Here is a 25,444-nt window from a genome sequence, read left to right on the forward strand (position 1 = left end):
TATTTTTTTCTGATTTCCCCTTCATGGTAAAGATTCTATAAATGACATCATTAGTTCATGTTTGCAGTACAAATCTGTGCAGAAAACACTCCCCACTAACAGGTTTGTGCTGCAGGGTTAATGTTCTGACTGCTCTGCTGGAGTGACTCACGTCTTCATGTCTGGGTAACAGGAGTGCTGTCATGGGCTGTTAGCGGACTCTCCGTGTGTGTGTGTGTGTGTGTGTGTGTGTGTGTGTGTGTGTGTGTTAGTTTATCTTAATGGGTTTTCTTGCTAATCTTTGTCTTGCATCAAGCACAAAGTCAGAAATGCAGTTTGAATGACCTGTATGAACAGGAATGTGTTGATGTCATGGATTACGTGTAGACTGCTAACCTGTCCAGGTGTACCCAAGCGGAAACCAACAGTGACGTCACCCATTAGTTTGTGAACGGCCGTTATGAGGCCTTGAGTTTGGGTTTTGGTTGTCGCCATCTTGCTAGTTCGGAGCCACAAGTGACCATATTTGGATGTCCTAAGCGGGACAGAGTAATCAATCTAACTCAATCTGATTGGAAAACCAATGACATTACATCCCACCCACTGATAACGCAAACCTGACTGCACCACAGACCTGTCAATCAAATAGACATGCCCCCAAAAATGCAGCTTTTTGAGGTTTTCTAATTAATGACGAGATTATTTTCAGATGGATCACCTGAAAACTAATAAGGAGGGGCTACTTTAGATGACAACGCCATAGGAACTTGTATTTCATTAGAGAAGTTGAATGGGAGTCCATGGAGACACTTCTAGAAATTCCCTTTATGACCACTTTTCTACACCAGCAGAACCACCAGATGTTCATTTATCAGGCATTTGATTGTTTGAAAAAGTGACACCTAACTCTTGGTTTATCCTCACTCCTCCATGTTTACCTCTTCAGTTGCATTACAAGAACTGAGACGTCCTTCATGAAGCTGTCAATTTTCAAGTTACGTGAAGATTGATGACAGCGCAAATATGAAAAACAGGATCACTGTGTAAACACGTAGCTTGCAGTTTTTATTCATCAACAGAGCCGTCACATTTGATTTGTCATTCTTTCAGTGTTTAGCAAAAATAATAATGAAAAAAAAACTTTTGGTAATATGCGTATTCGTTGGTGCTGTAATTTAAATGCTACCATCCTGCTTTTATCCAAAACCTAATTTATTTATAAAGATAAATATGAGGGCTGCATACATGAGGGATAACTGGATGGTTTTCTTCAAAGTAGTTTGCATATTATTTAGGAGTGAAAGCAGTGAAGAAAGGCCAACACTTTGCTTACCTCAAGAACCTGCAAAGAAGCCAAATGTGGGTAAATCACTGTTCACTTAATAAGAATTATAGGTGCAACTAGAACATGTTCTTGGCTGAAAGGAGCTGCCGTTTTTAACATTTAGTCACATTTCAGGCCAGATTCTTCATAAAATCTCTTTTCCCCTGGACTGCTGTTGGACAATGTAGGCACCAACTTTATCCCTCAAAATTTAAGACTCACATCCTGATGTACACATTTATGGGAGTGTGTGTGGTCCATTAACCTTGTTTTCTTAACGTTGTTCCCTTTTAACGTTTTTCTTTAATCCCAACCAACACATTTTCCAACCAAGTTATGCTGAGCGCTGTAACGTCACCCACCATCGCCTGGCGTTACTTTTCCTTCTTATGTCAGCATGACAACAAACAGACAGTCAATTCCTTCTGCCCACTAAATGCTTATCAGCGTCTAAACTCTCAGACTATGATATCATCAGCGAGCATCCACACATGAGCAGTTTCTCATGAGGGTTCATCAGAAACAGAAACTATAAAAAGCGGGCATGTTAACAAACCCTGGTAAATAATCACAGACGTCGTACTTTGTGGTCTGGTCTCGATGACATCATTTAACCCGGTCAGTCAACCCTCATGTTGTGTTTGAAGTTCCTGGTGATGAGGATGAGCTGCAGGGGACAAATGAGTCACCGCGCTCTGTCAGACAGATGAAGGAAAAAGATAAACGTGTCAACAGTGGATTTGGTTTGTTCTGTAGATGATATTGGAGTGATAAGAAATCTGAAAATACATATCATCTGGGATGCATTTTCCCCCAAAGTTCCATTAGTTGTTTTGTCTTTCGCAACAAGCAACAAAGAAAATGAAAGGGTTAACAATTACTGATCAAAACTAGAATTATTGCCTGGTGGTTGTATGCCTCCACTAACCACTCAAGGTGTTGCATACATGCAGTTCATGTACATGCATGTTTGTGGCCCATTTTTAGAGATTTCCTCAAAGCGTTCTTGAGATATTGTGTTCGTAGTGGGAAACGGAAACTCCTAGTGACTTTTGACCTTTGACCACCAAAATCTTATCAGTTCATGTTAAATTCAACATTTGTGACTAATTGATTATTGAAATGTTGTGTTTACCAGCATGGGTGACCACCAAAATCTTATCAGTTCATCTTTGATACCGAGTCCATGTTTTTTGCCAAGTTCCCCCTCAAAGCGTTCTTGAGATATTGTGTCCATGAGAACAGGACAGACTAATGAGAGGGACATTAGGTTGCGGTGACCTTGAACTTTGACCACCAAACTTTAATCAGTTCATCTTTGAGGCTAAGTGAATGATTGTGTCACATTTAAAGAAATTCCATCCAGGCGTTCCTTAGAATTCATGTTCACCTGAATGTGTGGAATTGAGAATCCCAGTGACATTGATCTTTGACCTTTCCCCCCCAAAATTGAATCATGTCAGTAAATTATTGGTATCACGTGAATGTTTTTGCCAAGTTTGAAGAAATTCCCTGAAGGCATTTTTGAGATATCACAGAAAAAAACGGAAAAAAAAAACCCCACAGAGGTACGAAGAAATGGCTGCAATCAAAGTCTGTGTTTGCATTTAATGTTTAGGCGTGGTCATAGTTATTATCATCACCAGATTGTAGATCATCTTTAGCTGTGTTCAATTCAAATGTATTTGTATAGCGCCAAATCATAACACAACCGATTATTTCAGGGCACTTAACACAGAAGAGTCCTTTATTACAACATTATACAGAGGAACACTTCGACAATTGCCACACTAGCGGCGTGAACTGCTGGTGGGGACACTAATTGCAGACCAGAGACTTCATTGCCAGGGATATCTGCAAAAGAAAGCACATAAACTTAGCGAGTGAGGGGAACTTTATGGAGAGGCAACAAAAAATAAGCAAAACCTATGGGGGACAGTTTTACAGCTTATTTCACAAACGCAGTGTTACTCCCCGAGACCTGTAAACAGAACATGTAGTGGAGTCGCCCTTTAACTTTGTGATCTCGTATAAAAGATGTTGATGGAAGCAAGTTTTTGTTGCAAGAATTTCATCCATTTTCTTAAAGTTGCAAGATTTTGATGGGAGAAATAACCAGTGTGCATGATAGATATCTTGTCGTGTATAAGCTGCAGTAATGCCCGACTGCCCTGTTAAGGTGAATATGAAGTATGACGAGCTTCCACAGAATGAGCTTAAAGCTTATTTTTTGAAGTAGTTCCCACTGCTGATTAACTTTAGTACAGCAGACAGGGAGAATCATGTTTTAAAGTCACTTCCCCAACATATGTTTAGCTAACACGAACTATAGCTCATGTTTGGACTTTAAATTTGTGTTTTTTGCCTTGCAGACCAAAAAAAACAACAACCTGTAAACAAGTGTTTGACACCGCTGCCCCGTTGTAACGGTGTGTAACTGTCGGTTGCAGTGCCAAACCTCCGTTTTTCCCCACGCATCGTAAACTGCCCTCGGGGCCCGACGGTGCCCATCGGGGTGCCTTGTAAAGATACCAAGGGGATATGAGTTGTGTGCCAAGCGCATTGTGGTGTGTGGTATACATTAGAGTATGTCGCACTATTAAACACTTATTTTTTGGTACAAGATTCGCACAGGATCCGGTTTGCTCCTGTCTTGTACTCAGCGCTCACTGTGCTGTAGCTGGCATCAAATTAGTGGTGGTTTTTTTTTAGTGCAGGTTGGAGTTTACTTCTCTGGGAATGTGTGTGAGTGTTAATGGGGAGATGAAAACAACCAAACTTGCCGATTCCATTGCGGAGTGTTAACAATAAGCGGTGCACCGCAGTACACTTACACCATTGCACGAGCCCGCATGCAGGTGGGTCAGTCGGGTCATCTGGGATCAGTTAGCCCTACACCGCTGCTTAACTCTGCCAGCTGGCCTCAAACCAACGCACAGAAGAGACAATTGGCCTCCTCATGCAGACCGACAGACACACGGGAAGGAATCAGTGAGACCTGAAACGTGGAAAGAAGCATCTGATCGAATATTAAAGGCAGAAAAAGTTCAGATAATGGTTTATGTAAGGATTTAATCAGAGAAGAATCTACACAATATTGTCAGGCAGCCACCCAGCACTGGTGTAAGTTGATATAAAGATGGCAAACACCGTGAAATCTTACAGAACCATGTTTATGTTGGCACGATGCGGCAGTATTTACATATGCTGAGGGAAAATAGCTAATGATAAACTCATCTCGTACACAGCAGATAAAATAACAGCTTATTTGCAATCAATGCACATCTAGAATGGCATTGTGCAGCGGAAAAATACATTTCAATATATATGCACAGTATGTATGTGTATATATATACAACAACTTAAAGGAGGCCTCAGTCCAAAGCAACTCAGTGGATAATTGTCTACCCGTTCAGCTATGGTAGACTGAATATTGTGCAATTTTTCCTCGAGCTTACTCAGGTGCAGTTCCATAAAACGCAGAGATAAAGGAGCCGCCTGCATGCCTGGAACTGCAACCATCCATCCAAGTCTCCACTCACCTGGCCAGCATCCATGTCTCTTCAGCAGCCTGAGACAGCACGGTGTTTCTCTACCTCCTTGGTTCTTCTTTTAGATTGCAAGAAATGAAATGCGGACTTAGAATTTCAATATAAGCAGAGTTTATTTCCTCTTTTTTGTACAATGTTCCTTTTTGTGCATTTCACTGCACCATAGGCAATTCTTTCTTGACCCGCAGAAAAATAACGTCACCTGCAGATAGTTTCATACACATATGGCAGTTTCTACACTTCCCAGACTGCTTTATGTCAGGCAAATATTTTAGGGTTCACTATTAATATCAGTATACGAGCTGATATCAATAAAAAATTAAAAAAAAAGGATGGGATGGAGTGGGAGGTTGACAGACGGATCGGTGCAGTGCCATCGACCATTTACGTAATGAAGGAGCCCAGATGGAAGTCAAAGGTTTCTATTTACTAGTCGATCTACGTTCCAACCCTCATCTATAATCATTAGCTTTGGGTAGTTAGCCAAAGAATTAGATCGCGGATACAAATGGCTAGAATTAGTTTCCTCTGCAGGGTGACCGGGCTCTGCCTCGGGGGCTTAAAGTAAAGCCGCCACTCCTTCTTGTTGAAATTTGGGCTTTTGATTAGCATACCTCCCGTGTGCTTGCCGGGCACGTCCAACTGGTAGGAGAACCCGAGGTAGACCCAGGACATGCTCGACGGATTATAGCCTATATCTCATCTGGCCTGGGAACGCCTCGGGGTCCCCCAAGAAGGAGCTGGGAAACGTTGCTGAGGAGGGGGACATCTGGGCTACCTTGCTCAGCCTGCTGCCAGAGTGACCTGACCCCGGATAAGCAGCAGAAAATGGATGGATAAAAATCTATATCAGGACAGGATGCCATGTAACCTTTATTTAGGCAGTTATCCACAGGATCCTCCGGAAAACACTAGAGCTGAAAAAAAAAAAAAAAAAAAAAGGATAAGTACATCTCCAAGAAGCGTGTCTTTTAGACGTGGTTCCGTTTGGAAGATCCCTTCGGAGAAGGAGAAACACCACACAATGCTGCAGTGAAAAAAAATGGCACATCTGGACATCTCCACTTGCTTATACCAGTTTTAGAAGATTACTTTTATATTACAATGCACTGCGATTTCCAGATTTTAAACACTGGCTACTGTTGCTGATTTATTGGCCGGTGTGATTTTCCAATCTCAATCACTGCGAACTTTCATGGTGTGTAATCATCCAAATCTCCTCTGTATAAATCTGTCCCCAGGCTCTGTCTGAGCCAGGCTTTTTTCTGTATGTTTGGCTGGATACAGAGCAGGATACTGTCTGTACATATAACACTCAAATCTGTAGACACATGCAGGCATAAAGGACAAAGACATAGTATTCCTTATCAAAAAAAGTAATGGAAAAATTGGTTTATACATTTTAACTCTATTATTATGTCAGACCTACTTGTGTAACTGACATTTCCAGCAGCTGAAAGTAGGGGATTTGAACATGAAGTGTACAGTAAATGTCAAGTGTTTGTCAGAAGCAAAGGTCATTTAAAGTAAAACTACTATCTGAAATTCACTCTGAACTATTCGAACCCTGAATGTCGCGTGTTCTTCTCATGTTATTTAATGCGGCTGGCAGGCACCTGTTAGGCGCATTACCGCCACCTTCTGACGGGAGTAACGCATTACAGCTAGGCGCCCGTAAAAACGGGAAATAAGGGAGAATGAAAGTCGTGCTGATCAGTTTTGGCGATTAAAACAACTATTTTAATATTCAAAATCGTGACCTATCCCTACTATTTAGAATGAGCTTTTAACAATCATACAAAATAAAATAACCCACAGTAGCTGACAAAATGTCCAGAGTGCAACAAAAAGGAAAAGGCCACCGAAAAAAAGGGTCTCCCTCCGGTTTTAATATTGCCATTGTAATCTTTAGTCCCGTTTTTCCCTGGAAAGTCATTCTAGGACATGAATGTGGATTTTACTTTAGGGGTCAACGGAAGATATTTTCAGCCTTCTCTCAGAAGACATGTTGACTTGTGATAGTACAAAAAGCACAAGCGTTGCTAATAGCATTAATGAGAACTCTTTTCTGTTCGAGGGCTCCAGTAAGCCGTGACGGTGAGCCAGTACACGCAGCACCAGTACCCTGAAACTAAAGCAGCTAAATGGAATTCAGCCAGAGTTTCATCTGCACCAAAGGAAGCCGCTCAATCACGGTGGCGCGGCACAACGCTTGGCAGTTGATGCGTATACAATGGCCTTTCACTGTTTCCAGTGCTTGTCATCAACCCTTGTGTCCGTGGACCGGTCGGTTGGTCTGTCTGTCCCCACACTTTTATCCATGGAAAACTTATGGATAGATTTCCATCACATTAATTATGGATATTTGTGGTCTATATACTTTTGATGATTCCTTGCCTTTTTGCTTTTTTTTTTTTTTTTTTCCAATGGCACCATTTGGACAAAATATCTCCTTTATGCAAACACGTATCAAAATCTAAATGGACAAACTTTGACGGTATGAACTTATGATATTATAACCGTGTTCCAAATGGTGGACATCCCTTGGTACACTCGCATGCAGTACTCTTATAGAATAATGCACTCACTTATGTAGTACTTGAATTTTGACAGGATAGTGTTGTCTTGAATCGCACGCTGCTGTTCTGCACTTACCGGAAATAGCTGTTGAATTTCAATGCATCTTCTGCCAACAGATCATATATGAATTATTTGACCCTTTTTTGTGGTGTTCTGCAACAGCTGCAGCTTCTTTGGCTGCTGCAGTTTGAAAATACTTTGGGTTGGTGGTCCCAGCCTTTCCACTACGTAGCTAAGATGGTGACCATTGAGTGTGGAAAGTGTCCAGTGCTTCATGTCCAATATTTTGTCAACATTTCAAACATAAGGAATGCATATGCGGCATGCTCTATGGGTAAAGCATGCACACCAGAGGTTTACACCACCTAGTTTACAGCCCTATGCTCGCTTGAATGGGGATAAAATCCTCTAGATTTTGCAAATATTATCGGACCGAATGGATCAAGTTCCTAATTGTGAAACAAGTCAGTTGGTGGAGGTTGTGAATCCATTTATTTGATCAAACCAGAATTCATCCACCATTTTACAGCTGCAACAGTAGCGACAAAGTTAGCCACTATAGAGTGTTTGACGTAAGCATGTTTGGTCAGGTTTTTTTTTATATATTACTTTCAGAAGACACAAAAGTTACACACTGCAGGTTTAAGAATTGACCAAAGACATCCCAAAATACTCTGCACCGTGCTGAGAAGGAAGAACATTCTTGTGAAGTACTGCTGCACTGCTGCATTCTTTACTCTTCGATTTTACTCACTTCAACTTAAATCCAACTTTTCTTTTCATATGCTAACGATCTACCAAAGGTTCAGCATTTTTCCTGGTATTGACTTGAAACTTGCAGGGGAGGGCAATCCATCAGTGACAATTCACTGGCTTTGCTTTTCATGAAAGTCACATCCTTGTCAGGAATTGACTGTTTAACATGTGAACTGGTTTCAGATTTGAGTATTCCATTGAACTGAAAAAAAGAAACAATTTTCAGAGTGTCAGCACAAACTTAGAGACTCACAGCCAAACAAACGAAACAGAAGCCGTTTTACCATGACAAATATTTTGTTAAGAATGTATTATTGTGGTGGAAAATCTGAGAGAATCAAGTTTGGCTTGGCTTTATGCTTCCAGTGTAACTTCATTAGCCGTTTGCCTGTGATGGCCGACTGGTTTTCTTTTCGTCACTAGTTAACAAGCGTGATAGATGATAGAGGGGGAGAGAGCGAACTATGCGTGTCTAATAGCCGCAGAGATTATGGCCAACCAGCTGGCACAAACCTTTATGCTGTAATATCGGCAGCCAGTAACCCACTGGCACCACTGACCAACTGTCGTCATGCTCTTTATGAAGTATGGAAGCCGTTGCATCGCAGCAGACAAACAGACCGACGCTGTTGAGCTGTCCGTCATGTTAACGAGCCAGTAAAATCCCACCCTCGCTGTTGCAGGGGCGGGACCCTGGGCAGGGGGTTGTTGCCCTGTTAAACTTAATGAGCACTCATATCTTTTACTGGCAAATTTTCACCTGCATGGCATGGGGCTCGAACACTCCAGCGCGTCTCCTTTCCAAACGGCGCTGCTACTGCATGTCATTAATGAACGGATGACGCACGTGTGTTGTGTATGGTGTACGAAGGTGTGAACAGTCGCTTGTTTTTTATAATTCGGTCCCCATGGTGTCACTACTTCTGTGCAATGATGCAAGCTGCCTCTTTTATATCTGAGGTGGGAAAAAAAACACATTTCACTCAGTGTTGAGATGATTAAGCGTGTAAAGCCCAAATGCTTAACACATGTCACGTCAGTTGTGTGTCTGTGCGCCTTATAACAGAGCTGTCGACTGATTTGTGGTCGAAACTTGTGTATTTCTAAAAAGAAAATGACCTTGCGAGTGTTGAGAAAGTGACTCAACACTGGCATAGAATCTTTAATAAGGACGGTTTGGAAAATGTTCAATACTAATGCCCATATGATAAGTTTCAGGAGCATTGTCAATATTTATTGCTCTAATAACTTGGATTGCGTTCTTTTACAAAAATCATCTCTTTTAAAGGGGCCAAGCTGTCTAGACAGAAACATCCCCAGTGCATCTATTTGTCTCAATTAAAGAGTCTAAAATTGGTGAAATTGTGGTTTAAATAAATACTTTTTTTTTTAATTACATAATTCAATTGTAAATTGAGTCATTGACTGTAAATTTGATAAGGCTCGACACTGTCAAACAATGTAAAATACATGTGAAATGATGTGAAATTTGACACTACATTGTATGCAAATTAAAAAAATTCTTTAAAGTGTATTTGATCAAAAAAATAAGTTAACTTAATTTTCACTCGTGACGTGCGATTTTCAAAAAAGTAGAAACAGAAAAGATCTGTGATCACGCGTACAATATAATTACAGCAGAGACCCGACATAGGCTCTAATAAGCTCTCCCTCTCAAGTACGAGAGGCTCTCCGGTGTATCTTTGAAACGCCTGCCAGGACACGGCTTCGGCTTATATCACAGTTACAGTCGTATCTTAATAATCCAAGAATACAGCAACGTTATCATTGAGCTTGTGTTATGTTCACTGCCACTAAAGAGGAATGTATCTGACTCATTTGGACATTGTCATATCAGACTTTCTAACACCGGCAGTAGCTGTGTGTAAAAGGCACAAATTGGCGATACAAGTCGGCTCCCCTGTTTGCTTTGGTGCGACGACTGACATTTTACTAGTAGGTAAGAGGTCAAAGGTACAAAACTTACTTTTGAGTCTTGCCTGTTTTGTCACGCATAGGGAGAACTTTGAAATGCATGCAGTTTTATACTCAATGTTTGAATACTTGGCTAACTGCTAAGATACCCTAATGTGTAGTATGATGATGTATACCCACTGAAGATGCATCTTCCACCCAGCTTGGTCCACCTTGCTGTTCATTTTCCTCTTCCTGCCTTCATTGCTGACGATAAGTGTCTGATTTTCTTCGGACTCAAGATTTCGTATTGAAAGCACACGTCAAATACAAAATGCTTCAAATATGTTATTTTATGCATCATGGTACAGTTACAATGACTGAAAAAAAAAAATCCCCCCCCATAATTTAAGTAATAATTAAACATTGAGTGTATGAGAGAAACGCTGCAGTTTGAAGTCTGGCAGCGGGATGATGACACATCTGTATAATAATGACTTCCCAATTCCCAGACACATCAGTGTTGGTGTTGGCTGCCTGCGTGAATCCACAGTCGAACGAAGGTGAAGCCCGACGTGACTTCGCCAGAGTCTGACTGGAGATCGCGCTGACGGAGAAAACACATGCTCGAATTTGTCATTTGCGAGCGCCTCAATTAAAGCGAGTGGGAGGTTGTGGAGCGGAGGTGCGATGTGGCCTCGGTTAGCTTTCGTTTTGTGCAACCTGTGTATAGTTATTAATCCTCTGCTCCGTAATTATCTGTGGAAAAGTCATGAAAAGTCGATTTTCCTCCGATTTTCCACCCGCTACGAGATTCTGTGTTTCATCTCCGTCATGCACTCGTGTGGAGCAGATCTGATATCATATCATTTTGCAGCTGAATGTGGACAAGATAAATAGTTGTCCTCTTTATGGAATAAATGGTTGAAATCTGTGGTTTGAATTTTTCCTTGGATGACCGTGGCAGTCACCATGACAACCAGGAAATGTTTTCGTTCAAGACAACATTGTGGGTTTTTCATGTCTTTGTTGCCACGGTGTGTGTATTTCTTGGGTGGGGTGCCGGCCCGTGTTTGGGTGTGATGTGTATCCATTCCCAGGTATTCAAGTGCGGGCGCCACACTGACCAAACAAACCCGTCGAGGGAGACGTGCGACGGTACGTCCACATGTAAACCTGATCCTCTGTTTGCAGGAGAAGCCAAACAGGCTGCGTTAACCATCCACTCTGATGTTATCTGAGAGAATCTGATCTCAGTCCGTGGTGAAGGAGAGAGGAGGAGGAGGAGGAGGGAGAATGTGGTTCAGCTTGACGGAGGTATTCCAACCACACACAGCGAGGACTTTGACATCTGACAGAAAAAGGGACATTTCCAGCTTGAGTACATTTTCTTTATCCTGTCAGATTGTTTGAGATGAAGGCACAACATAAAAGACTGAGCACGTGGAAATGGGATTCACTGCTTGAGATCTGGTGGAAATTATGTGGAAACATTTGGACTGACAAAAGATCACAAGCTGGCCAAGATCAGTCCAAACTTTCAGAGTACAGTCATTTATTATGGAGGGAAGTAAACGGAATTCAGAGAGAATTTCTGTTCTCTTTCTGGACAGATTAATCATGTTCAATAAAGCATTTCTCATAGGAACAGTGTTTTTGAACTCAAGTTTTTTGCTTTAAATTTAAGAACAAAGGACCCTAATGTTATTAATGCTGCTGCCACCTGACCTACTCCTCCTCTCAACTCACCTGATCCCACTCTAATCTAATCATCATCGCTAATCATCTCTGCAGTGTATATATACTTCCAGCCAGCCATTACTCCTTTGCCAGATTGTGCCTTAGTTTTCCACCGTTTCTTTTGCCTTGATTAGTACCAGCATGTTCTTTTGCTCTTTGGAGTTCTTTGGAGTCTTGAGTTGTGTTTTTGGCTCCTTGTTTCAACCCCGATGAAAATGAAAGCATCATTTTGACACTCAATAGATCTCAGGGCCATCATACTACAGGCACACCTCTTGGCTTTTAGTGGCCCTTTGTCAGTAATTCACTCAAATTGCTATAAAAATAAAAATGGATGGAGCGTTTGGGTTAAAAAAGTGAATTCAATGCCAAAGTGCCTTAAAGTGTTATACCTCTGAGGGTCACTAGGGGCGGGCTCCAATAGACTCATTCAAAAAGTGTCAACTTCTCTAAAAAAAAAAAAATGTTAGATTTTTTTTCCACAGGTCATTATGGTGGCATTTGCTAAATGCTCCTGAAAATGATTCCATAATTAATTAGCTATTTTTGGGAATGTGCCTGTTTTGATTGACATGCCATTGCGGTAGTCAGGATACTGTTGGACAAGGCAGATTCCCTCCTCACTCATCCTCTTACTTAATACATTTTTAGTGAAATGTTATGTAGCTGAAGCTTATAGATTTGCTTTACTTTTTTTTTTTTTTTCCCCAAAGTTAAAGTTTATTGTTGGAGAAGTTAAGCAGCTTTAGTAATATGAAATTATTCCACATCAAAACCTACAACCTGGATTAGTCTTAAGGACATCAATCCAAAGCCTGGTGCTTTGTGAATGCCATGCTTCCACAGTTATGATGCCTGATAAGATAAGACTAGCTAAGTAACACAACAAATATAAAGTCAACCACCATCTGTTGGCAGGTGTTTTATGTTGAACTAAACTATCATAGAAAAAGCTCTAACAAACCACAGGCTGAGGGGGTCGGGTTCGCACACTCAGGTAGCAACAGTGTACCGTTTGCTTGAGGTCGTTGGTGATTGAGTGAAACCAAACAGACTCTTAACCACATTCCTTTCTCTCGCTCTTCCCTGCTCACACTCTCGGTCGGTGTGTCTCTCTGGCTTCGGCGCACCACACCGCTTCACGCTCAGTTCTGAACACATGCCTGATTAACGTCCATGACGATGCACATCCACTGGAGAGTGTAACCAATGTCTGAAACAATAACTGATGAGATGTTGAAATTATAAGAGAAAATCAAAAGCCATATCTGTTTACTTTTTTAAAAAACACAAATTACAGAGAGCTTCTACCAGAGAAAACCACAAAGCCGTACCCAAAGCATAACGTTCCACAAAATGCTGCTCTGCGTTGACATTGTGGTACAAGTCAATCCAGAGTCGCTCTGTTATGTCTCCTTGTCCTTCACGTTAATGCAAATTACTCAAATAAATGATGTAAGGTTTACGTTTCGTCATGGCAACAGCTACAATTGAGGTTGCCGTGGGCTCCGATACAGATGATACAAATAATAAATTAATGAAAGAAACGTGTCTTTGTGCAGAAAGGGAACATTCTGAGCTATACCATGAACGCAACTCCTGCTTCTACTCATGTTACTTACATTATATAAATATATTACATTTTTAATGGACACTTTGTTATTTATTTTACAAAATGCATCCCTTTTGCAGTACGAAAAAAACAAAAAACCCTACATGAAAGTTTTTTCTTATTTTCTATAACATTACAACACATTTATCACATCATGTTTAAGGTAGGCTTAATTTATTTAAGGTTAAAGTAAGTTATTTGGCATGAGCTAACATGTTTTGGTTCGAGGAATATTCTGGTCATGGTTTTGCTTACTTTTACGTCCGTCCCGCTTGAGCCAACACCGTCCGATCCTAAAAAACAAGATGAAGAGTCGACGGCCACTCTAGCGACTCTGGGAGGTTGTGTGCTGAGGCCAGGTGGTTGTTTCAGTTTACAGCCAGCGTTAAGCAGTTAAAATTCAGTCATGATGCTAATATGCTGATGTTAAGCAGGGAAAATGTTGGCCATTTGAGTTTTGCATATTAGCATGCGAACATTTGATAATTATCACTTAACAGAAAGTACAGCTGAGGCTGTTGTGAATGTCCTTTTGTTTTGCAGTAATTTGGTGATAAATGAATGATCGGAAACTGGACCGATGATGGCGCTCAATGGAAAGTTGCAACTTTTTATCCTGTTAGGAATATTCATTTTTATGCCAAATTTCATGACAATACATCTGATAGTTGTCAAGACATTTTATTTAAATCCATGAATATTGTACTCACACTGAAATCAAAAACCACTCATGTCTCCCCCATCAGTGTAGGGGGCCTACACCTTACATCCAACTCAACTCGCAACCAGAAGTTTTGGCTTGCAGACAAAGAGATCTGATTTGCCACCAAAACTAATTCTGAAGTCTGTGACCAAAACCAACACAACTGTGAGGGAGAATTTGTTTGCAAATTTCCAAATAATTCTATTCCTGGTCCATATATTTTTATTTGCAAACACACGCTGTCTACCTGATGCTTGCTTCATCAAAGCCATGATGTTTCATTTTGTGAAATGCTTTAACTCCTCTTTCCTCGCATTTCTGTATGTGCTCCCATATTTGTTTACTTGTTTTAATTACATGATGTACGTGTTCACTCCTATAGAACAAGGAAGTGAGAGCCGATCACATTGAGTTCAAGCCTGTGTTGGCTTCACTGCACTGCTTTACCGTGGGTGATTTTAGATGGTACTAAAATTGATCCTCCGTTCAGGGCAGGTTAGAAAATAAATGTAGAGTATTTGTTCGTTGGCAAATGTTTGCACGTAGAGCTGTTGGATGCACCTTTTTCTTCACTGGCGTGGCTGCAAAAGATGCGATGAAGTTGACTTAATCATCCCAGCTGCCTGAATGTGTGCCTCCACAGGTTATGACAATATTAATAATTAAAAACACCTCTCCTTTACGCAATGTTTCACCACTGTTTTGTGAAGCTGCTGTTGCTACAGCTGATCCCTTGTTACTGAACCCACGTAATACTGTGTAATATTATGTCTTTGTACACTCGCTGCAGCTCGGCGGTTGCATTTGATTCACTTGTTTTCCACATTGCGCCATGCCAGCTCCATGGTTAGCAGCAGAGCACTCTCGAGGGGCATGACTCTCTTTGGTTTTGGACCCGAGCAGTCTTACTTCCATTTAATGAGGCCCCTCTTCAAAAAAAAGAGAAAGAGACAGAGAAAAAGAGTGAGAGAAACATATCCTTTGCTCTGTTCCGTATGAACAGCTGCATCTGTGGTTTTCTCCTCTGATGGCGCTGTGGTTTTGGGAGTCGTGCCCTTTAGACAATCTACCTCTGCTCCGATGTTTGAAGGCATCTGACACCGAGAGAGAAACAGAGAGTGAGAGAATGAGATACACACCATATGTACTCTTACTGAATGACCGATGGCACATAATTAAAACACCAAATGGCACTTATTAGATAACTTACTGGAAGTTCTTGGTCAACCAAAAATGTTAAATCAGTAATTAAGAAATATGGCATGCTGCACTTTATGTAATGATTCTACTCCCAAAGTGGACGTAGAGCATTTTTTTTTTTTTTTTAATACAGCTGCTTAAGTGCTAAATGGCACCAGGCTTCACCACAGTAACCAAAACACCATCCAACATTTAGCCTTCAGCTCTGCCTCCTGCCAGAGAGTCTCAGCACAGGGCCGATACCCAAGACCAGACACATGCAGGACAGCGGCATGGAGAAATAATCATCAGAGCGAAAACAGAGAGAATTGGAGGAGTTGAGAGAAGTCATACAAGTGAAGCGTGGACGTTGCAGCCAGGACTTGTGGTTAGACGAAGGTATAAGCATTGAAAACAAATTTAGTGAGCACATTTCATGACCATAACGCTTTACGTAGCATCACTGATTTAGATCCTGATGATAAGATGGGAGCATGCTGTGCCCCTGAGGGGTCACGACAGGCTAAAATCTCCCTTTTTATTTTTCCTTCCTGAGGAACCGATTCCAACTGATCAACAGAATTGACCTATGAACTACTTTCTCTTGCATTTCTCACCATTACTCGTTTCTACTTTACACTATTTGATTTTAATGGTGGTTTGTGGCACTTTGGTTTTCTCTTTGATGCACTTTGAGAGACTGAGAGATCCTTTGTAGCGGTTTGTCGTACTTGTGGCAATTAGTGTAACCCCCCCTTCTACATTCTTTTCCTGCGTTTCTCATTCCAAGGCTGAGGTTTCAACGGTAAGTGTGCTGCAAGGCCTGTATCAAATTGGCTGTTGGTAGTACGTGAGGGTACGTATCTACTGTATAGCCCTCTCAGCTTCCCTCGATGGACTCTTATCAGTTTGTAATGAAGGTCTGTTATCTAAGGTCTCGCATAGAGAGGAGGGAAACGACAGATAAAGGTGAGAAAAAAGCCTATTTGAGAGAAAGGAGGGCAGGAAGGAAGAGATGTACAAATGGAGTCAAGGACAAACACCCAGACAGACAGACAGAGGGAGGAGAGGAAGCACTTCTTGTGGGTAATACTGAGCAGGGAATTGTGTAACCCTGGCCTTGGCGATTTTATCAAAGGCAGGATTCAAATGTCTTTCCCCTTCTTGTCCTTTTAAGTGTCTTAGCAGCATTTAAAATAGTGAAAATCTGCAGTGAAATCAGCTTATTTCAGTTGAACTTCTGCAATCAGTTGAATTGCTCCTCGAGGCAGTTAATTTGTGTCAATCGGTCACATCAAATTGCTAAAATTGAACTTGCAAATTTGCACTGTTGGTGGGATCAAGGTACAAATACACCCCATTGAATGTATAGGACCTTTAGACAGAAAGCACACCTGCTAAGAGCAGTTGTGATTGACAGGCACAGTCGGCACCAACTAGCCTGCAAACACTGACCAGATGAGGAAGCTTTTAGTACCATTTACTTTGCAAAGACACATTAATAAACAGCAGAGGTACTCCATTAGTCTGATATTGCCAAACCCAAATTCACTGCATGACTAGATAGGGGCCGGCCACACTCAATTGTGGATTGTCTCATCGTTGCCTTGCATTAAGAGTGGACCTCAGGTAAATTTTGAAACTATGACCTAAATATGATGTGTGTTTCGCGCCAAAACCTACCAAGCAGAAAATAACGGCTCCCCCAATGTGACCAGAGTACAATGACATGTTGATAAATGACCATTGCAGAGTTGTTAAAGAAATCTTAGGTACTCTTCTTGCTCCAACTTCAATTCCTCGATATTTGCTAGCGTTGCTACAACTGTGCTTATCGCTTCATCTAACTCTACCGTCGCTGCCATTGTTGGACATACATTTTAAAACAAACACTTGACTTCAGTTTCATTACACTTAGCCACTCCCCCTGATTGCTGATTGGTCTGCTCTTCAGAGTTGCAGAGTGAAATCCTCACGTAAACAGGGTTTGACCCCATGATCCCAGCGAAGACTGAAGCGAACACCAAGATTCAAAGTGCAAAATGATTGTGGATGATTATGTGGAATTGTAGGAAGTTTTGTATGGAAACCAGTTACTGAATTTCTGTACCACTGAAGACAGGATGTCCTGTAGTGCAAATACAAGATCAATGTAAGAAGTTCTCATATAAGGGAACTTTTTATGTTACATTAAAACATATTTGTCTCTGCCAATATCAAAACATGGAAAATATGTCCATTTCTCACCATTAAAACATATAAACGTTCCAATATTTTTGAATGATCCCTTCTACGTCATTGACACCGGAAACTTTATGGATTTCACTGGGAGGCTGGCAGGATGACGAGTGAGCAGCGAGCCCCGTGGGGAGCCCTGGGTTAACCACTAACAGCCAGAGGCTTTCCAGTGCCAACCATGCTGTGCTTTAAACAGCCACTTTGCCAGCCCAGTGATGGGCGTGTGGTGCCAGCCGGGAGGGCCGCATTCGCTGGGAAGCCACCAAGATTCATTGTTCACACATATGAAAGGCAAAAGGGAATGGACAGCTCCAAGAAAATCTATTACTGGGTAGTATTTAAGAAAACATTGTTGGAAAACACTCATGGTCATCAAAAAACTCCCTTTTTCCATCCCTTTTCTGTCTCTGTCAGCCTTCTTTCTCTTTATCTCTCCATCCAACAAAGCTGGGAACACAGCGGAATGAGAATAAAAAGAGAAAAGAAAGTGACGCCAAGTCTCAGTAAGAGCACCTCTCAGTTCATAATCAGCCAAATCAAGTTTATGCTCACTGACGGGCTGTTCCACTGAGAGCTGCGCTCCCTGCCAGGGGTGTGTGGGTGAGTTTGAGCCAGCACGACAATAAAAACCATTGTTGCGTTTGTTTAGACAGCCCGTCCAAGTCCGACCCTCCCCTTTCGAGCAAATGCCCAGGTTTGTCGACCCAATAATGGCACCTAATTTGTACGGAAGTCGAGAGAAATCAGTGTAAAGCAAAACCTGAAAAACAGGCGGTTTCACCAGCCACCTTATTTCCCCATGCTTGCATCTTGTTGTCATATGGTAAAGGTTTTATTTTTTTTTTTTAATCCTTGGATCCTGGGACTTGTGGTGATTTAAGTGTTGCTGAAAGAGAGTGACATTCAGGGCCTGTTGTGTGCCAAGGAAGTGTCTGAGCTGCTTTAACGGCTTGCGGTGTCTATGTCGTCGAGGGGAAAGGGATTCAATTAGAAAAGGTGAGAAAGAACCAGGGGTGGATGAAGATTATGCCCAATCACAACGACACCCTTGGACCAAAGCTTATCCACTCCTTCATCCACATCCTTCACCCACATCCGTCCCACTCTCTTTGTCTGATCAGCTCACTGGAACCCGTTTTCCATCAGGCTGTCATCCATCCATATGCCCGTGCCAGCTGTAAGGAACTGACAGGGCAACAAGCGGAGTGGGATTTTCCCAGAAACATTAGCCTCTCAGAGGACAAGGTGAGCTTGGTGGGCAGGATGACTATCTGTCTAGCTGTCCGTCTCGGTCAGTCTCGCAGTCAGTCCTTCGCCACTTGGCTTCAAATCATGTGGCTCCGTAGCAAATTCATATTCATCATCAAGATATATGAGCTGCCTTTCCACAGTAGTCTGAAAGAAGAAGATAAATAGGCTGAATAAAAATAAAAATCAGTCTTAAAAAAGAAACTTTCCATTTGTTTTCCACCCTGTTTCTCACTTCGTCCTCTTTCCCACCATGTGAACAATGGCACTGAGTCATTGCCGGCGGTGACCCATCTGTACCAGTGCAAGTGTTCAAGCCGTTGGGATCAAAGGGTGGGGTAAAAACTCCTGCCAATATCAATTTCTGTTTCAGTATTAAATCATAGATCACAGAATTATCAACCTTTACATGACAGGTTGAAATGTTTGCGTGTGAAAGTAACCGGTTCGGATCGGATTCACATTGAGCTGACAAGCGGGAAGACAACAGCAAAAGCTTCAGAGCCACGAAAGAAATCAATTATGAGGACTCCAGTAAATAGCAAAGCTACAACAGGAGAAATGCAGTTCTATTTTTGACATCCAATCAAAGGGTATTCTTCCACATACAGCCAAAGGGTTAGTTTATTTTTAACGCACTAAAATGACAAGTACTACCCAAAGACAACTCGAGGGGGACCTGAATGGACCACATGAGCCCGCTGCTTCATTGAGTGTTGACATGTCTTGGAAATGTTCTTAACTCAGTAATGCAATGAATAGTAGAGAATTATGAACATTTACTGGAGAACACACTCTTGTCGTTTATCTCTTTTAGGTCATTTTCAAAGGGACGTTTTATAGAGAGAGTCCAGAGGGAACACAGATGTGTAAACTTGACTACCACAAACCCTTTTGTAGTTCAAGTCCAGAACTCTGATGCAAGGTATCTAACAAAATCACACACATAACAACAGTTTTCACTTCTTCCCATTACTTTTAGGATTAACCTTTGGTACTCTGTTTGACTGTTAGCAGACTATTGAATGGGTGATTACTATCACACATCTGACCGAAATACGGTATATAGGCCAGTAGGGATCTACTAGACCGGCTAGTAGGTACCAAGCATACTAGTACTAAGAGTCTTTATGCAACTTCACCTGACTTCCTCCTTTGCTCCTGTCACAATTGCTACGGCCCCTAAAAGCTGGAAATACTGTAACCCTCTAGCTTAGAAGTAGGTGCTGTTTGATCAGTAGGTTGAGGAGGCTCCGACGAGCCAACATATTTAAAACAGATTTCTGATGAGTGCCTATTCCATTGTCTGCCAACACTCTGATTGGGTGCTTTTGGGGAGGAGGTGGATGGAGCTGTGTTAAATGTACAAATCTTTCCAAAAACAAGACACTTTGAAACTCCCAACCAAATGGAAAGAGGCATTCACCCAACTGTCTTTCCAAAATGCTCACCTCTGCTACTCAGCTTCATGTTTCTAGATTCCCTGCAACAGTTTTAGCAAATCCTGTAAAATATTTCAGATAAAAGACTCAGATTTTTTTTAAATTTCAGGTCCTTGTTAAACTAGACGGTGTTGAACCATGCAGATTTGAGGCACTCAAAATTAATTTTCTGTTTCAAGATGTTTTATAATAAAAAGCAATGCACATTTGTCAACTCCTCTTTTTTTGGTCACGAGAATCTCCCACTTTGGATGCGTTTTGTGCTAACAATTTTTTTTTTTTTTTTTTTTTTTTTTATCCTTTCCTGGAACATCTTTGATAGAGTGACTGCTCGTACAGAGAATCATCCTCTGTGTGCCTTGAGAGATTGGCTTTGACAGATTAACGGGTCACCTGAGACTTGAACCTGCACCTCCTAAAACAGGATAAACTTATTAGGGTCTTACAAACATTCGTTCTTATATTCAAAAGTATGTTGTTGTTTTTTATTGGTATATTTGTGAGATAGCTTTTTAGTTGACGACAACCTTTTAGTAGACAAATTAACTAAAAAAACAGTCATTTTAAATATGTTCATGTGAGTTACTGGTACATCTTTGAACCAAGGTGTGTCTCCAGTACTAAACATGAGGGTGGTTTGTATTGTCAAGTACTTGCTTTTGCCATGTAAACTGATAAGTTTTCTTTGTAATGTTCTGTAATGTCTGCAATTTGTTTCCTCCCGTGCTGGTCTATCAAAGTGGAGACAATATATAGGAGCACATCAATGACCTCACTGAAGCACAATTGTTCCACACATTTCTCACACCCCAGCACACAAATAGTGCGCTTGAGTCACTTTTGCCTGTCAGGACCCATCTCTACTGATCCCAGTGTTAAAGTCCCCGAGCTCAGCAACCTGATAGAGCAGACTGTTAAAACAAATAGACCTCAGTTTTTATCAAATCATAGATGAAGGGAAGTTTTCCCTCACCTTTCCAGTTTAACATAGCACAATCAACAATCGGTGAAATCTTAAGAACCTAATTAGTGAACCTTTGGGGCCTTTTAGAGGCTCTGGACTTGTATCATAAATCTCACAGCAAGCTTCCAAGTGTTTCCAGATGTGGTTTACTGTATAGCAGGGAGTTGTCCTATGAACCCTATCGCTAGACAAGAATGTCGACATCAGATGATTTTGCAAAACTGCTCCTCACTTCCAATGCCAATTTTTTTTTTTTTTTAATTCTTACTTTCTATTCCATCTTTGAATTGCAAATACTTTAAGGTTGTGATTAGGGATGCGCAGGCCCAGTTTTTTTCTCCAATCAACTCGGTCTATTTGCTAATGCAGGGTAAGCATCCACTACTAGTTCTCTCTTTTTCCCAAAATGAACAGTATTAATGTGACGGTTAATGAGGCATGACATTGCTGTGGCACTAAAAAAATGATTTGACAGTCAGCCATGATTGACTGAATGGACTTAATATTAACTGTGTCATGGCCAATTTGCTTAATTAGAGCGGTATTGGCACCAGTATGGATACAGCTGACTGCTCCATCTGAAGTTAAGGTATGGCAAGAGTCAGGCCACTAAATCACATAGTTAAAGTTAGGGAAAGCTGTGAGAGGATGCAAAGATCTCCTGTGTAAAAGTTGGACAATATGCCCATCCACCACCTCAACCTCCATGTATTTACTTTCCGCCTTGTCATGTAAAGACCACACTTCTACTTGCATTAGCGATGAATGTTGAGTATTAAAGTAGCAAAGGTGCATTTCGACATTATTGCTCCTCTGACACTACAGCTGGCATGTATATCCATCCTGTGAGGTTTCACTGTGTAGGACTGGGTGTCGTTCAGTAATTACTGGTACCAGTGACTAATCGATCGAGAAATGTCGAGGTCTAGTACGATTACACATTATATGATAAAACACCAGATTCATGTATGGTATCATATTTTAAATACATTGAGTAACCGCTTGCTATCATTGTATCACTAGCAATTTTTTTTTTATAAATATTATTGACATAAATGTTGGGGTGTTTTCTCACTATGATCTATCTTTGGATAGTCTGAAATGATAATATGCTGAGTAAAACTATCCCATAGTTTTACAGTAAATTGCACAATTGGTGACGTGTTGCCTTTCATAGCCTTTAACAGCTAGCAGAGCTGTCAAGACTTGGCACAACCGGTAATATTTCATTAAGAATAAAGATTACTCCCATATGTTTTCTCATTATACAATCTAGCTGCACATGCCGTTTTATACTGATCACATTCAAAAGCATGAGCAGAATGATGCCTCTGGGGTGGTATACCTTCTCATTCCTCTTTAGATGTTTAGAGCTTAGTTTCCAGCTATGGTATCAAAGTTTGTTACTGAATGATGAGATATTTTTTTTTTTTAAGTAGATGGTATCAAAACCAAAGCAATCCCGTCTATGCCATAAAAGTATCGGAAGTTCGGGACCCAACTCTACTATGTAGTTCTTACAGTATTTAGCCAGTTGGCATCCCACTGCTCTGTTCTCTGTACATATGGCATCACATTAAACCCATACTTGTTCTATTGATATAATTCAGGTGACCCAATGAATTCATTGAACTTCTTTGACCAAATAGTGCACGTTAATGTTCTCAATATGTCATTATGGTTTTCTTAGCAAAACGGGGTACATTTATTTGGTACTTACTCAGCTGAGAGCTGAAGTGGAAAATGTACAATTGGTCTTGTACTCGTTTTGTTCTGGTGCCGTTGGGTCCGATGCGGGAGCTCCCACCCCGACAATCCTTTGAGAGCTCATTTTAAACAGCAGAACTGACCTCAAAGTTATGGCTATGGGATGTGGGTATGGGCTAATACCCTCTATGCTAACTATACCCCTGATGGAAAAGTGGCAGAGGCAGAGGGAGACGGGGTGACTGTGACATTTGATTAGTTCTGCCATGCTGATACCCCCGCAATCTCATGGTTGACTAAATTACAGCCTTGCGCTCCTTCTTTGCTTCATTATCCCTGTCCCAGAAACTCACACACATATTTTATTTTTCATTCTCACACACTGATGAATGATGTAAGAGTCCAGAGGCAGAGGAAGAAAGTGCACCGTAGATCCACGGAGAAGGGATATACGGTAATGGCATTGTTTTCAACACCTAAAAAGGGACATCTTTTATAACATGTCTAGTTTAATTGGTGGTTTCTTAAATGTCTCATGAAACAACTCAATCAATGTAAATATTCAAAGGCCACTGTATACTTTAATACATTTTTGGTCATGTCTGTGTGTAACCAGTTCTCGGTAATAACACAGCTCATCGGCCAAGCTGCCCAAACACAGCCCGAATGCCACTGGAATCAACCAGCCAGCCACCAATCCGGCTCTGGCAAAACCAGAAACGCGCGCACGCGCACACACACACACACACACACACACACACACACACACACACACTAAAGCACGTGGGGACTCACCGCACGTAACACACTCCTCTTGCAAAGGTACACTCTGCTCCTGTGCCGACTTCACAAATAGACTTGTTTTCTTCACGTTGGAAAATGTGACACGGAGCCAAGCAACACTCACCACCTTCAGCCGTCTCCACCACACCCACCCGTCCACCCATGAAATGAGACGTTTATGGCGGAAGATAGAGGCCGTTTTGCAGGGGCGGGGACCAGAGGCGTACGCTCTCTGAAGGAGGATTTGTTTTGGGGGGTGTTTAGAGAGGTCGCCAATAAACACCTAAGAACTCGTCACAACCGCAAGCACTCCGTGAACGCTGCTTATTTTGCACCCTGACGGGACTCATGACACATTTATGAAGTCGGTGTTCGAAAAACCGTAGCGGCAACACTTTGTGAGGCATCTTTAAAGGCTCTTTTGAGCGCTCTTTCTTCTCAGTGGACAGGACACTACGTTCTGTTCCAGGACTATTAGGAGAACAGAGAGTTTCCATCAGCAGTCACACGTCAAGATGCTTTTTATGAGGGCTCTTGCTTTGGATTGGTCATCGTTCGTTGTTATTACAAGGATATTGGGTGCTGCAGTGAGGCACTGGAAAGCTTGATTAGCGTATGTTTAAGTGTGGCCAGAGTGGCCTTACACTCCACGTATCATGTTATTAAAGTGGTAAACTGCTAATAAGTGTGTGTTTTTTTTAATGCTGCAACTCCTCGTGTAGGAAAAGATTTTGTGCTACACGAGTACGTGGATAAAATACAAATTTAGAGCATGAATTGTGAGCAGCAGCAAAGACATTGACCTTCAAACGAATTAAATCAACTGATGTGTTCGTAGTGAGCACTTCAGTCAACATTTTGCACCAACAAAATCAATGAACAGTCTCGACCTGTTGCACAAGTCATTGTACAAATCATTCGGAAATAGTCTTTCTCCACGTCTCATGTTTGGAGTTTAAATTTACTACATAGAAAAGCAAAGTTTTGTCTTTTATGACTCAATTTTCAGGGCTGTTTGACTTCCTGAAATTACTGATGGGCATGGTGGGATGTGGTCTGGTAGTGTGTTCTGTGCAAACCCACCGTGACTTCACTCATTGGTGTGTGAACTGCTATTTTGAAGTTGAGTCTGGCAATTTGGTCGTTGCTATCTTGGAGCCAGAAGTGACCATATTTGGTTGAGCTTGGGAGGAGTGAGGAGGATCTGACTGAGAACCAGAGAACAGTATGCCGGCTGCAGACGTGTCAATCAAACTAGGCATACCCCCAAACATAGCTCTTTGAGGCCTCACATCTAATTAATCAGGGAATTATTGTCCACAGTACCACCACTTTTTGAATCTGTTGGAGCCAGCCCCTGTTGGCTCTCAGTGGTAATGTCACCTCTGTAATGGCATCACTTTTTAAACGTTCATTTTGAGTGTATTTTGAAATACACCTGTCCATCACTGCAGCGAAGTACAATTAAACCACAGGATGTCCACAAAAACATTCAAAGCAGGTCTAATTTCTTCATCAGAAGTGTTGCTAGAAAATCTCTCACATTACAACAATTTTGTTAGTTATAATGCAGGTGGCTGTCCATCCAAACATTTTCTGAGGTCTTCCAGTAGGACTGCCTGTTTTTCATCACAGGACTAAAAGTTGGAGAGAGCATAGAGTAAGAGACCTCGGAACGGTTGGACCTTAAAATAATAAGAAGTGATACATGCACAGTGAGGCCA

Source organism: Brachyistius frenatus, unplaced genomic scaffold (genome assembly GCF_029030835.1).
Source record: "Brachyistius frenatus isolate BFR_SWC_R1_liver_20210118 unplaced genomic scaffold, ASM2903083v1 Contig_69, whole genome shotgun sequence".
In the NCBI taxonomy this organism is placed as follows: domain Eukaryota; kingdom Metazoa; phylum Chordata; class Actinopteri; family Embiotocidae; genus Brachyistius; species Brachyistius frenatus.